This window comes from Macrobrachium rosenbergii, chromosome 37, assembly GCF_040412425.1.
Source record: "Macrobrachium rosenbergii isolate ZJJX-2024 chromosome 37, ASM4041242v1, whole genome shotgun sequence".
NCBI classification, from domain to species: domain Eukaryota; kingdom Metazoa; phylum Arthropoda; class Malacostraca; order Decapoda; family Palaemonidae; genus Macrobrachium; species Macrobrachium rosenbergii.
In genome coordinates this window covers 34279615-34294854 of record NC_089777.1, presented here as the reverse complement: position 1 = coordinate 34294854, position 15240 = coordinate 34279615, and the positions used below count along the sequence as shown (strand labels likewise).

Here is a 15240-nt window from a genome sequence, read left to right as displayed (position 1 = left end):
TCTGCCTTAATTTTTTTTTTTATGGAGCATTTGCCAGGTTATAATTGGAAAGCGCTGTTTTTCCTGGCGCTTTTAGTTACCAGTATTGTCTAGGCTTTTATGCGACGACGTAGTTTTTTACCTGGCTTTTTAGTTTCGCCATTTTTGGGGGCAGTAACCCGGGCTTTCAGGTGATAAAATAGTTTCACCTGGCTGATTAAATTCACTCTTTTAAGGGTCTAAACCAGGCCATAAAGTGGTAAGGTCGTTTCACTTTGCTGCTATTTTAATTAACCTTTTTTGGGTATTGGTCTTTCTGCTAACTCTTTTGATCTTGAATAAAATCGTGGCGCGCTGAAGTAGCAACTAAACGATTATTGGTCTTTGTTAAATAGAGTAGGTATCGTTGCTTTTAATTGGAGAAATAAATTTGTTGTCGCTTGTAATATCTGCACATCGCTTAAAGTTGGTCGGCTATCGTAGATGTAGTCTTTGTAGTTAATATATGTTGGGTAAAGTTGCTATAAAGTATGGTAAAAAAAAAAGGGTTTCTAGTTTGTATAATTGCTTGTAAAGTTTGTATGTATATTTAGTTCTAAGTATTATTTGGAATGAAACTTTTCAAGACCTTCATAAGCTCCGTTTGTTATTCACGTTCGGCAAACCAGTCTTTTCAACGTTTTCAGATCATTTGATTGAAAGAAACTAACTGTAGCCAATAGAAATTGAATATTCCTTACAATGAGGGCCGGAATGACATTTTTTTGTGGTTATTGTTATGATTATGTAGGATTTTATGCAGATGATGGGAGAAGTCAGTGTTGCAGGATTGTTAACTTTAGTGTTGATACATTTATTTTTTGAGGAAAGGAGGAGCTGAAAGTTTGAAAAGATTATAGCCTTTTCTTTCTTGTATATGAACAACTCGCTTTTCTTCACTACATAATTCAGTTTAGATGACTTTCCAGACTCCTGTGTCCCTGTTCGAGGAGTTGCAGAGGCAGTGTTATGGGCTGAAACTCGATGACGCAATTAGCTCTATTATTGCAGGGATCTGTCAAGTTTGCAACGTAGTTGTTTTTTTTTTTGGTTTTGTGTTTTGTTCGTGTTTGTGCAAGTAAGCAACACATGTGCTCCTCTGTTTACTGATGGAGTGAGTTTTAGTTCGGAAGATACCTAAACATTTCAGCACTTAACCATTCTTTGAAAGCGTTTCTCTCTGAAGAATGAAATTCTGTAAAATCTGTTTGCTGTAGCTGAACTTTGTTTTGGGATAGGATAGCTTTGTCCACCTAAAAAAGAAAATACAGAATAAATGAAATTTTAAAAAAGTTACTTCGTCCTGCTGCAAAGTCATGACGCTAGAAGCCTAAGGTTTTGCCGTTGTATTGTTATCGTATTAGTGTTTTCCTTAACGAATTTCCCTCGAATCCTTTTGATTTAATTGAAATTAGGTTGCTGTTACACTGACACTGGGATCGGGCTTCTGTCTCGCCCTGAATACCGTGTCTTACTCAGTTCGGTCGTGATAAAGTATTTCAACTACTTGATAAACTAAAGTCCTCGTTTTTTGTCATTTTCCAGAATTGGTAAGTTACTAATTTCAGAACTATGCATCCTACTAAAAATTACATACAAATAGATGGGTTATATATTTGATTCCTCTGGCTAGCCAGTCATTTCGAAGCATAATGCGTTTGTTGTTTAGATAATACGATTAGTCGTGATTCACCCAAAATATAACTCCCAGCCCTCCTGTCGTCCTTAGCCAGGAACAAGGATGCAAAAACACTGACCTTTCTTGTGGCTGTTTGATGTGCCAGATCCTGCTGCGGATGTTGGTGCAACCTTTATGCCGTGTTTACACAGCAGTGATCATAAGAATAAAAATAACAATAATGAGAAGGAGGAGAGAGATAGCTGATGTAGGCGCCATTATGATGCTGAAAGACTGGCTCGTTTGTGTTTTGAGTATGCCCCAATCTTCCCAGTTGATGAAGGGTCCGTGCAGATTAAAACCTTCTGGCTGAACGGGTCCTTTCTGCCGTGCTACCCATATGGCAAGTGCGAGTTCCGGTTTGCTGTGAACAGCGTGTGCCTCAGAGAACTGAGAGAGAGAGAGAGAGAGAGAGAGAGAGAGAGAGAGAGAGAGAGAGAGAGAGAGAGAGAGAGAGAATATGCTCTCGTGTTTCTTTCCTGGTGTATGACCGAGACGGTTCAACGACTCCTTGCTCAGAAGTTGGTTCCTTCTTGTCTTCCCCCCTCTCCTCCTATTAGCCCCGTTCTCTTTCATGTGAGCCCTCTTCCCTTCCTTACCCCCAATCGCAGCATGTTGGCCCTCCCCTTCCCCCCTTTGCTCCTCCCATGCACTGGCCTTGAATGAATTAGTGGGCACACGTCTTGGAGTAATTCTTTTATCTTGACCCTTCCGTCCATGAGTTGACCTTTTCTCCCCTTCCCCTCCCATCCATCCCTCCATCCCTCCCTTTCTCCCCTGTTCCCTCCCCTTCTCTCCTCTGATTTTCGACAAAGGAGATCATCGCCTTCTTTGTCGTCTCTTAAGAACAGCCTTCTTTGGAGCAGGACTTCTGAAGGCCCCTTGTTGATCCTGGCGTCGGCTTGTCGCCCGTGATCTCGGAGGATGGGAAAGGTGTGGGCAGAGACAGAGATCGGTTTTAGAAGGAAGTCCGTAAGTCTTTTCTTATCTTTATCAGGCAGAGGGCTTAAGCCCCACCCCCTTCCCAACTCCTCTCCTTCCTCTCTCTCTCTCTCTCTCTCTCTCTCTCTCTCTGATGACCTTAGTATTCAGTGTTGTTGGAGTTTTATTCTTTACTGGATTATAATCTGATAAAGATGGCTTTGTGTCAGTATGAGCTATTTATATGTATTATGGCCGAGCCCCACTGCTAAGGCGAGTGAATTTCGAGTCGCCATGGGAATTGCACCATTAGGTTGTTACTTGTTACTTGGTAACTAATTATCGTCTGAAGTAATTTAATTTTTTACATTCGTTTGTCAACAAGTAGACGAGAGAGAGAAAGAGACAAGTAAAAAATGCGCCGAAGTTTCTTCGGCGCAATCGAGTTTTCTGTACAGCCGCTACAGCGTATAATCAAGGCCACCAAAAATAGATCTATCTTTCGGTGGTCTGGGTATAATGCTGTATGAGCAACGGCCCACGAAACTTTAACCACGGCCCGGTGGTGGCCTATCCTATAGCGTTGCCAGAAACACGATTATGGCTAACTTTAACCTTAAATAAAATGAGCTACTGAGGCTAGAGGGCTGCAATTTGGTATGTTTGATGATTGAGGACGGATGATCAAGATACCAATATGCAGCCCGCTATCCTTAGTAGTTTGCAAGATCTGAGGGCGGACAGAAAAAGTGTGGAGAGAATAAAGTGCGGACAGACGTACAAAGCCGGCAAAATAGTTTTGTTCTACAGAAAACTAAAAAGCGAGGCAATTGTGATAGGTCAGGTCAAAATGAACATCCCACAATTAACAGAAAATGACCCCAGCAAATTGGCAGCTGTTTGATGTGACTGAGGTTCAAGAGTTTGATGCTTTGATGCACACATGAACATTAATGCTCTGTTTGTTGATATAGCCATTCCGGTTTGGATGCATGGGCAAAATAAAAAAAAATAAAAGGTCGAGTGATTGGGTGGAACCTACTCTTCCAAGAGCGTGATGTCAAAAATGGTTTACGAGACTTGAGATTCAAGTAGCCAGTCCTGTTAAATGAGATTAGATGTTTCCAGTACTGCACGTTGAGGCCATTTTACTTATGCAATCAATTCCAGTTTTTTTTTTAATGCCATGAATATCTTGTTTATTTATTAATTTAGTTTGGTATCTTTACATAGTGTTCAAATTGTTTTATAAATGTTATCGTAGAACTGGATACCTACAAGTCTTTCATAGGTATGTAGCCCCAGAGGCCTGAGTGTGATAGCGTATGGTTTGAAAGAGAGACAGTAGCAAGCATTCGAGCCTGCCGAGTGACCAGTTGTGCACACATCAAAGCCAGTAATGCTTGATGGAGATATTCATTCATTTGATTAACCAAGATCCGGCATTTTTAGTTTTCTATAAAGGAAAACTATTGTGCCAGCTGTGTCTGTCTGTTCGCACTTTTGTTGTCCGCCCTTGGATCCTAAAAGCTACTAAGGCTAGAGGGCTGCAAATTGGTATGTTGATCATCCACCCTCCAGTCATCAAACATACCAAATTGCAACCATCAAGCCTCAGTAGTTTTTTTCATTTTATTTAAGGTTAAGTTAGCCATAATCGTGCACCTGGCAACGTTATAGGACAGGCCACCACCAGGCCGCGGCTCATACAGCGTTATACCGAGACCACCGAAAGATGGTCTATTTTCGCTTGCCTTGATTATACGCTGTACAGAAAACTCGATTGCGCCGAAGAAACCTCGGGGCATTTTTACTTGTTTTTATGATGATTGAAAGAGAAATTTTGATTAAGAAAATGTTACAGTCTCGTTGAATAGACCAGCCTAAACCGCAAGACAGTAATTAGTTATATCCGAAATTAAGCATAAGTGACAGTAATGGACTAAAAGTTTCATTGAATGCAGGAAAGTTTTTTGGATTTTATTTCTTGAAGTTTTAACATGGAAATGTTTTCTTTGGGCAATGTTTTATATATTGAATGAATATTGCTCTTCGTAGGTGGTCAGAGTTTTTTTTTTTTATTCAGTCCACAATTAAATAGAGGATAGTTAAACAGTTTGTATGTAGCACGTCTTTTCTTTCATTGAAACAGACTCTGACCATATGCAATGAGCAGCATTCATTCAGTATACAAAAGACTTACATAAAGGAACCATTTGCACGTTAAAACTTCACGAAATAAAACCCTGGAAACTTGCCTGCATTAAATGAACCTCTCAGTCTTCTATCACTTTCACATATAATTATGTTAAGATATCGTCTAATTACTGCCTTGCAGTTTAGTCTAGTTATAGTCAACGTTATTAACCGAGCGTTATTAAACTCAACTCAACTCAAATCTCCCTTTCAGTCATAATGAAAAAAATGCCAGGTCTTGTTTAATATCTTAAGATCTTCCGCGTTACTGGAATGACTTCGTTATTTCACTGTCAAGCGCGTTTCCAGCACAGAGACTGGGTCTTGCATGTTGGAAACCTGTAAATCTGGGTACAGTTTTTGTTTGGGTTCTCCGGAAGTAAAACGGTGGCTGCATAAGGATGAATCCTTGTGTTTTCTTATTACCTTTTTACGTAATTGCTCTACCGGAAAATGGCTCAAGTTTAGTTTGTTTGAACGCTGTTTACTCAGAGCTGAATTTTGGTGTCAGAATGATGACAAACATAAGAAATGCTTCTTTCTATTTTTTTTTTTTTATTTGTAGAACGGTATTTCATTATTTGAACGAGGCATGGGTTTATGTCTGACATATTGATAACATTTATATAGAATTGAATGTATTAACAATAACGAGGACTGGCTAAAGACTGACAGTGATGTGCTAGAAAGAAGACTGGTTTAAGAGTGGCATAGTTTGACTCGTTATGCAGAACTGAATTTCGACAATTGAACAGGGGGTGGCTTAAGGTTAACTCGTTTGAATTTGTCTCACTTCAGCTTTAATACGTAGAAATGCCAATATTTTAAACGTCAGAGGTCAGTGGGGCGGGTACTATAGTGACGTTTTCTAGCACAGGTCCGAAGAAGGCTAAGTAAAGGAAAAGTAAGCAAGGAAGGCGTGGGCTTGCTTACTAAGGGAACTGTAGACCAGGTGCGTCAAGAAAGGCAGGTTATAAGTCGGAGAAACAGAAAGATTAGAATTACCAAGGCCAACAGAATTCTGTTGGCCTTGAGAATTACAAAGGTTGTCAGAAAAAAGTCAAGATTTTAATTATTACAGAAGTTTTCTCTCTCTCTCTCTCTCTCTCTCTCTCTCTCTCTCTCTCTCTCTCTCTCTCTCTCTCTCTCTCTGAAGCCTGTGTGCGGAAGTCTTGCAATCCTCGGTTCCCTTTGTCCTGAGACCTTTTGTATGGGAAATTTCAGTTCGCGAGTTTTGTTTTCCGACTAGTGCGGGAATTGCGTGGGAATCCGGAAGAGAAGAGATCACAACATTGTCAAGATTTTCTCTCCGTTCAATTCTCACCATTACCCATTTTTTTTTTATCTCTTTATTCTTCCTCCCTCTTTTTTGAGATTTCTTTGCCTCATTCCCCTTTGTGCACACTTCGTTTATTATTCCCCGTCTGTTTTTCCTCTCGTTTTCTTTGTCGACTCTTGTGCTCCTTGTATTTGAGCTTTATCAAGTCAGACCTCTGTATTTTTGCAGTGAGTAGGAAGATGTTCCAATCTCCAGATTTTCTTACTTTATACTTTAATGCTTTGGTATTACTTATTTATATGATAACGAAAACTGAAGTAAACGTTACCTTTTAAGGTTCGCACGCCCTCTTTGAAGTTGCGAACAAATAATCATTCTCATTTTTAGTTTGTCTGTCCGTCCGCACTTTTTCTGTCCGCTCTCAGATCTTAAAAGCTACTGAGGCCAGAGGGCTGCAAATTGGCCCGCCAATCATCAAACATACCAAATTGCAGCCCTCTAGCCTCAGTAGTTTTTATTTTAAGGTTAAATTTAGCCATAATCGTGCTTCCTGCAACAATATAGGATAGACACACAGACACCACCGGGCCGTGGTTAAAGTTTCATGGGACGCGGCTCATACAGCATTATACCGAAACCACCGGAAGGTAGATCTATTTTCGGTGGCCTTGATTATACGCTGTAGCGGCTGTACAGAAAACTCGATTGCGCCGATGAAACTACGGCGCATTTTTTACTTGTTTGTTTCTGTTGACCTAACCATTGAAATAGGTACTTTTATTAGTTGGCTGTGTTATAAAGCCGGTAAGATAAAGAAAGCCACGGCGCTAGCGACCTCATCTCCTATAGATTTACGGAGATCAGTAGGATTCCACTTTCTAGAGCTCCCGCATCCTGATAGGAAAAGGCGTATTGATTGAACACGATATCAGATACGCCTCTGATATCGTATTACGACTTATTTTACGTGGCTAAGAACCATTTGGTTACCTAGCAACGGGACCTACAGCTTATTGTGGAATCCGAACTACATTACAACGAGAAATGAATTTCTATCACCAGAAATAAATTTCTCTAATTATTCATTGGCCGGTCGGAGAATCGAACTCGGGCCCCGGCAGAGTGCTAGCCGAGAACGATACCAACCCGCCCAATGAGGAACTAGGATAGAAGGAGTGAAAGAGGCAATGTAAAGGAGGCCTGAACATCCAGGGAGCGAGAATGTGTGTATAATTTAGAGGTGAATGGTGAGCTTTTTTGTAAAAGTTCGTGAAGTAACTAGTGTTTTGAAAGTAGTCAGCACGGGCCTTATCCAGGATGCAGCAGTTTCAAGTTTGAATGTGGTAGAGATCAGTGTTTTGAGATGATCTGGTCATGTGGAAAGAATGGGGATTCATATGTTAGTGATCTTTATCTGTTCTTTACTCGAGTCATCCCATATTAGAAGAAAGAAGAAATAGCTTAAAATTAATTTTAAATATTTATATAATATATTTATATATATATATGTATATATATATATATATATATATATATATATATATATATATGTATATATATATATATATATATAATATATATATATATATATATATATATATATATATATATATATATATATATATATATATATATATATATCGTTTGTATATAAGTTGTAGGATTTATGAAGATACAGAAGATAGAAGAGAATTCCATAGCAAAACTTTCTAATGAAAGTTTTGATATGGAAGTACAAACTTGACAGATAGATATATATAAACTCGAGAGAATTGGTCTGTGTATTGCGTATGCTATTGCTCTGCTCTTTCTCCCTCAGTTTTCCATTACGGTCTTTCTATCAGTTATATCCCCCCCTCACATTCGTATCTTGTTCTTCCCCAGGGCGCCTTTTTGTTTAATCTTTTTCCAATCTTTTCCTTTCAGTTACTTTCTCGTCAATTTCCTGATGGTGGTTTCGTGCTGGTGTTGCCTGTCAATTTTTATTTCGAATTTGAAAATGATGGAGCCTTGACAACAACACGTTCCATTTTTTATTGATTTTATCTCTCTCTCTCTCTCTCTCTCTCTCTCTCTCTCTCTCTCTCTCTCTCTCTCTCTCTCTCTCTCTTTCTTCACCCTTTCTGCATCCATTGACATTCTTGTTTGTCATTTTTAAAAATTAATTTTATACTCTCTCTCTCTCTCTCTCTCTCTCTCTCTCTCTCTCTCTCTCTCTCTCTCTCTCTCTCTCTCTCTCTCTCTCTCTCTCTGCAGCGTAACTCTTTTGACCCCTTTCTGCATCCATTGATATTCTTGTTTGTAATTTTAAAGTTTTTTTCTCTCTCTCTCTCTCTTCTCTCTCTCTCTCTCTCTCTCTCTCTCTCTCTCTCTCTCTCTCTCTCTCTCTGCATCGCACCTTTCTTCACCCCTTTCTGTATCCATTGATATTCCTCTGTTTGTCAATTTTTAAAATTAATTTTATCCTCTCTCTCTCTCTCTCTCTCTCTCTCTCTCTCTCTCTCTCTCTCTCTCTCTCTCTCTCTCTCTCTCAGCATCGTACCTTTCTTCCCCCCTTTCTTTATCCATTGATATTCTTCTGTTTATCCTGTTGGTCACGTTCGTATCCAGCTTTTCCATTGTGCGAATTTTTACCTCGCATTTTCACGCTTCTTCAACTCTCGAAATTTCATGTCTTATCTTTCCATTGTTTCAATTATTCAGCTTATTCTCTTTTTATTGTTTAAATTATTCAGCTTATTCTCTTTTTACTGTAAATTATTTAGTCTATTCTCTTTATTTTTAAATTATTCAGCTTATTCTCTATTTATTGTTTAAATTATTCAGATTATTCTCTTGTTTAAATTATTCCAAGCTGGAGTTGCCTGTTGAATGTTTTTACAGTCAATTTGATTTTGAGATTTTTTACATTTAATCTTTTTTTTTGTTTTGTTTTAATATTACACTTTCTTTAGTACATATTGGTTATTGTTGTGTCTCCTCATGAGTTTACTTTCTCTTGAAGTGTTTTTTTGTTTTGTTTTAATATTATACTTTCTCTTTGAGAGTGCAAGTACGCCATTAACCAAAGCAATGAATCCAGTACCTGAAAGTTAATCAACTGGAGGGGTGGGCTGGGTGGTTTAGCTAGTATGGAAAAGAACAGTGGAACCTAACATACCAAAAGACCCTGGAAGTTAGTCGATAGTAGTAGATCGGAGCCAGTGAGGAGAAGGGCTAGGGGCCAGCAGCCTCATCCTGAAAAGATATGCAAAGAACGGAAGTTTTACCACCTGGAATCACACCATCAGAGGTCGAACGGCACGGAAAGATTTCTCATGTAGGCTTTGGCAAAAGACGTAAAAGTTGATTTTGTATATACATATATATTTATATACGAGGCTATCAGTCGAGAAACATGCCAAGTGCCATCCTGGGTCAAAGTATTTTGTAATTTAATTTATTATATTTTAAAAATGGCACTCGGCATGTTTCTCGACTGAAAAGCTCAAATTATATACAATTTATACATATATATTGTGTATATATTTAGATATATGTAAATATGTATACATTTATATATGTGTATAAATATAAATATATATATATATATATATATATATATATATATATATATATATATATATATATATATATATATATAAAGTATGTATATATTTATATAATATACATGCATATATATTATAATGGATGTAATGTAATTAAATCCTGCGCGCTCGTAATTCTTGATTAACCTTGTTGCATATCCTTGAATATGAGAACGAAAATAACTCGGGGATTGCAGCGCGCATGCCCCAGATTTTTTTTTATTTTCTATTTACGTCATTTTAAAGTTTTTTTTTTTTTAAAGCTGAAAATCTCTTGAATGACGCCGAAAAGGGAGATTTCTGTCCCAAATCTCTCTGGCTCGGTGCACGGACAGCCACCAGGAATGGCCATGACACGTTCTGAAGGATAATCTAATGCCCACTTCTCTCCCAGAGGTCTGCCATTTATTCCGGTTCTGTGGGATATATATATATATATATATATATATATATATATATATATATATATATATATATATATATATATATATATATATATATATATATAATTTATTTATTTATTTATGCAGTGTGAATATATGTACACCACAGGGAAAAATGAAACGGTGTAGATCATGAATAGGTTCGCCTTTAGTTTTCTAAGACATCTTCGCAAACAACAGTCATTCAGCCAATGCGTTGATGACCAAGTTGCACTCGCCCCATGAGGACTAAGTCGTGATTGATCTATTTAAAAGGATTCCTTAATATCACCAAAGGCCCTGATTACCTCCACCCTCAGCAGGACTTGACAGAATTCAGATCCTTTAAATGGTTTTAAGAATAGGAAGATTAGAATCCCCCACCCTCTCTCTCTCTCTCTCTCTCTCTCTCTCTCTCTCTCTCTCTCTCTCTCTCTCTCTCTCTCTCTCTCTCTCTCTCTCTACGTTGTTTTTGGAGAATCAAGCTGCCTTGAGTCAGCACAGGCTCTTGCTTTTTAGGCAGAACGTAACTTTTTTTGCAGGGAACAACGACAGACCTGGCAACAAAGTATGGAAAAGTACTCTTAGGCAAATAACACCCAGATTTTCTTTCAATTTTTTCTGAAAACTAAGTAGATATGAAACCAACACTAGAATAAATTAAGACATTTGTAATAAAAACAAAACGTTATGGAATGAAAGAACTAGTTATTGAACAATCTGTAAAATTTTGACAAGTAAATTTGGCCCTCCTGATGGACGGATGACAAAAAATAAGTATGAAAACAGCATTCTAGAATAAATTTAGAATAAAATAAAAGAAATTTCTGATAGAAACAAAAGTTCTGGAATGAAAGTTCGTGTTCAACAAAACTGTACAAACTGTGGCTGACAAAGTCATTGTGGCATTCTGATGCTGAATCTGATACCATACACAAGTGCAAAGATGTGCTTTCCCCGAAAACATAATCTCTGTATCTTTAAAGGACGCTGGAAGAACCTTGAGCAAGGCAATAATTTGTTTCCTTAACTGGCTCTTGGCCTCGGAAATGGGATGATTTTGGGAGGGCCCTTGCGAGATATTAAACGAAAGGTCAGTGAAGATTGCCGACGAAGACCCAGCTCGGTTTTGGGGGGAGAGAACACCACCTGCAGCCTTGGGAACGTTTTCTTTGCCAACAGTGAGTGTTGGTGTCAAGGAGACGGGGCTGACTAAGTTATTGTCTTTGGGGGTTTTATGTAGGGCGATATGGAGGTAGATTAAAACGTGTCTCTCTCTCTCTCTCTCTCTCTCTCTCTCTCTCTCTCTCTCTCTCTCTCTCTCTCTCTCTCTCTCTCGGAAGGAAGGAAGGAAGGAAGGAAGGAATAGAATTACAAAGGTTGTCAGGAAAATTTTTAATTATTACCAGAGTCTCCTCTCTCTCTCTCTCTCTCTCTCTCTCTCTCTCTCTCTCTGAAGGAAGGAATAGAATTACAAAGGTTGTCAGTTAAAGTCTAAGAAAATTTTTAATTATTACAGAATCTCTCTCTCTCTCTCTCTCTCTCTCTCTCTCTCTCTCTCTCTCTCTCTCTCTCTCTCTCTCTCTCTGCGCCAGGTTATTGCCAGAAAAGTTGCAGGATGGGGTACTATTCGCTATGTAAAAATACCCACCACATAGTCTGCGCCAGAGTTGTTCTGATTTTTCTCGAAGCACATTAGAGTAAAAAAAATCACATAATTCTTGTAACATTTTCCGTTACGTCTTGTACATCCAAATAAGGGCGGGTCAGCCAGTCTCCTGTAATCCCATCAGCCCCTGGTGCCTTTTACCATTGCTTAACCTTTTAATTGCTCAACCTTTTAATTGCTCTTGTTATTTCCTCAATAATCACTTCCACACGAATTCTAAAATTGACTTGAACCCCCTTCCACTTTCTCTCGGATCAGCTTCCTCTGCCACATTCACCAAATCATAATACAAATACCCACCCCTACATTTCAAAGTTTTACTAGTTGTCGCTCAGAGTAATTTTGGGTTATGCAACTTGCATCACATGTCTGAAAGTCTGGTTGTACGAGTTTAACATTATGCAGCAACAATAAAATCGCCTTTTATTTAGTGGCTGGTTGGATGGATCGTTTGTATGTATAAGCTGTTTTCATAGATGTAGATGTTGTCTCTGAAGTGTTATGAGAACAGCCAAAATAGAGTTGTACACTTAAAAAGAACACCACCAGACTGGGTAGACGTCGTTGCCTCTTAACGGCTTGTCTGTCCCCGAACGTAGAAAAAAAGAGACACAATGGCGTGATATTGAACGGTGTCCAAGCAACGAAAGCCAGGGGTGCATGGTGTCACCTCGTCAAGGGGTGTATATTCGGAAGGACATCGCAGGAGAGAGAGAGAGAGTGAGAGAGAGTCTGGCAGTGGAATGGAATGGCTGGGCAATTCCCGGTAATTGACTTCGAGTTAGGAATGGTGCCAAGGTCAGAGCCTGGAATTCTTTCCCTACTGTCTCTCCTCCCCCTCCCCTCCCCCCAACACCCTCCCCTTCCCCTTTTCACCACTATGTAGCTTGGGGCCAAAGGGAGCAACCCCTCTCCCTCCCACCTCTACCCCGTCCAACACAACAGCAGCACTCCCCCTCCCTGGCCCAGTCTCGACCGTCAGGGCTACATTGGCGTGTTCCGAATCTTCGGAGTCTCAAGGCTATGAATTGTTCATGAAGGAGAAGTAGGCTAGGCTTTCGTGATTAACGATGGGAGGGAGATCGGGTGTTGGAGGATGACTCAGAGGAAACCCTTCGCTTCTGCACTTGCACCTTCAAGTGTATTGGCTGAAATATCGCGAGAATGACGTTATCCTCTGTGACCCTGCAGGATGAAAGGATGACAAATAGACTCTGGTTTTATCGTTTTATCTTATCTGCTCTGGGGATTGTCGGAGGGGAAAAGTTACGTATTAACGAAGTAACTTCCAAGAGACAGCTCCTCTCCCTTGTAATTCTGCGCATGATATTAGGTTGCGAGCCTTACACCCTTTCCCCTCATGTCACCAAGACTCTAATCTGCATTTGCAAAAAGCCACGATGCTGTCCACTCGATCACAAGGTACAGAATGATGTGCAGTGTGTGTGTGCGCGCGCGCGTATCCATGTAAGCCCAAGCTTTGTCAGTGTCTTAAATACACAGCCTCTTGAAGTATGCATATAGTCAGTTTTGAAGCGAAATACTGTCACAACAAAAAAATTATTTTCCGTTAAATTTTGTGCATCAATATATAATTTACATCAGTTTTATTGATCTTTAAAGCACCACCCTCTCTGGCACATAATTATGTTTATCCAGTTGCTTGGAGATTTGGTATAGTACATTGTAACAAAAATGAATGAATGGACCGTGCACTTTCATTAATCTTGTTTATGCACTTATTAGCATAAAGGATATTGTAAGTTCGTTTAAAGATCCTTAGGATATTGCAAGTTCCTTTTAAGATTCTGAACTTCGTTAAATGGCCAGAAAAATTGACAGCTCCTTTTGGAGATTTGCCAAGCAATTGATTATAGATAAGCCCTCTTTACTTTTTGCAACGTGCCAGACCTCCCCAGGACTGTTGAAAATGCGTTTCAAGAATTTTTCTTTTTGGGTGTTGAGCTTTATTTAATTTACATTAGTGTGTGCCGCCATGGCAGTCGTCTAATTAGTCCTAGATCTTTTCTGCTTTGAGTAAACCGAGTTTGTTGTCTCTGGTAATGTCACGGTTCATCCCACCGAAATGAATATACCTACTACGCGGAGTATGATGCTTGTGTAGGCGTTTTTGAGTTTTAATTAAAAAGTGCCTTGCGCTACACACACACACACACAAACACACACACACATATATACATACGCATGAACGTAAGTGTATAAACGAGGAAAGTGAAACATTGGAGTGAAAGATCTTTCGCCTAATGTAATGGCAAAAGAACTTGCACCCTGCAGTAAAGTACTTTCCTCTTGGCCATGTTTGCATTTTATATCACCTTTTTATTCTCGCGATAGAAGTTTTACATATAGTTTGTGTATAGCACAACTTCATCTGTTTGTGTGTACTCAACGATATTCACTTCCTCTAGCCATCTGTACTATTAGCACTGAGGACAGTACAGCTTTGATAAATTCTATCGCCTCGACGGCGGTTTCGTTCTGAAGTGGCCATTCTTTGAATCGCATTATAGAATCAAGTTGTTACGGAAGTTATGTTTCTTTTTGCTCTCGAAGAGCTCCTTAAATCAAGTTCGCTCACAGATTCAGGATTTGTAGGTAAGGCAGATAATTCCAAAGTCTGCAAATTGAATATACGAAAGATAGAGGAAATTGGTTGACTCTTCTGCCTCAGTGATGGGGTAATATGATTGTTTGATTCGTATTTGTTTGACACGATTACGAGAAATGAAAAAACTTTAATATTCAGTTGGCAGTGTATCATTTACCCAAGGGCGTGTTGTCTCCCTCTAAATAAGTTAAAATATCTCCCACAACAGCGTCACTTAGTTGCCCTCTTGCAGGCCGGAGGAAAAAGAGAAACTCATCTACACAAGGAATTGTAGTTTGTTTTTCAAGTATGCTATTGAGTTAGGTCTCTCTCATGTATTGTTCTTCTGTAGTGATGAACTGAATTCTACAGTATAAGTGGTGGTTGGTTGAGATTATGTAGGCCATATGCCAACACAGGCAGTTTGGTGGGGATCTCTACACTCTGCCAACTATCCCAATGTCCCTGTCCATTCAGAGTACCCGTTCAGTTCACAGTGCTAACAAAAACCCCCCCTCCCCCACGCCACGGGACATTTAAAAGAAAAATAGGATGATTATTACTGAAGTATTTTGAACTTCTTTTTTATAAGCAGTCTAATAATACAGATTTTAGTGGTGATAGATTTTTCCTCTTTACGTCAGAGAGCAAGTTGACATCATTCAATTAGGAATTTTTATTTGATTTTTGTATAGAGTTTTTCACTTGAAGAAATTTATTGTGGTATTTTGTAAAGAGTTTTACACTAGCATGGGTGGGATAAAAGTTTATTATACTTGTAAACAAACGAAGTGAAACAGTTTCCTTAGTGTTTTATTCCTGTATTCTATTGCAGATATTTTAGTTTAGTATGTTCAAAGTT

The 15240-nt window shown here is 39.0% G+C and overlaps 1 protein-coding gene across 18 annotated transcripts in view; it reads left to right on the top strand.

Annotated features, from left to right (window-relative positions):
• Positions 1 to 15240, top strand: part of LOC136825475 (ras-specific guanine nucleotide-releasing factor RalGPS1-like) — a 195931-nt gene that overhangs the window by 139510 nt on the left and 41181 nt on the right. The gene's annotated exons all lie outside the window — the stretch shown is intronic.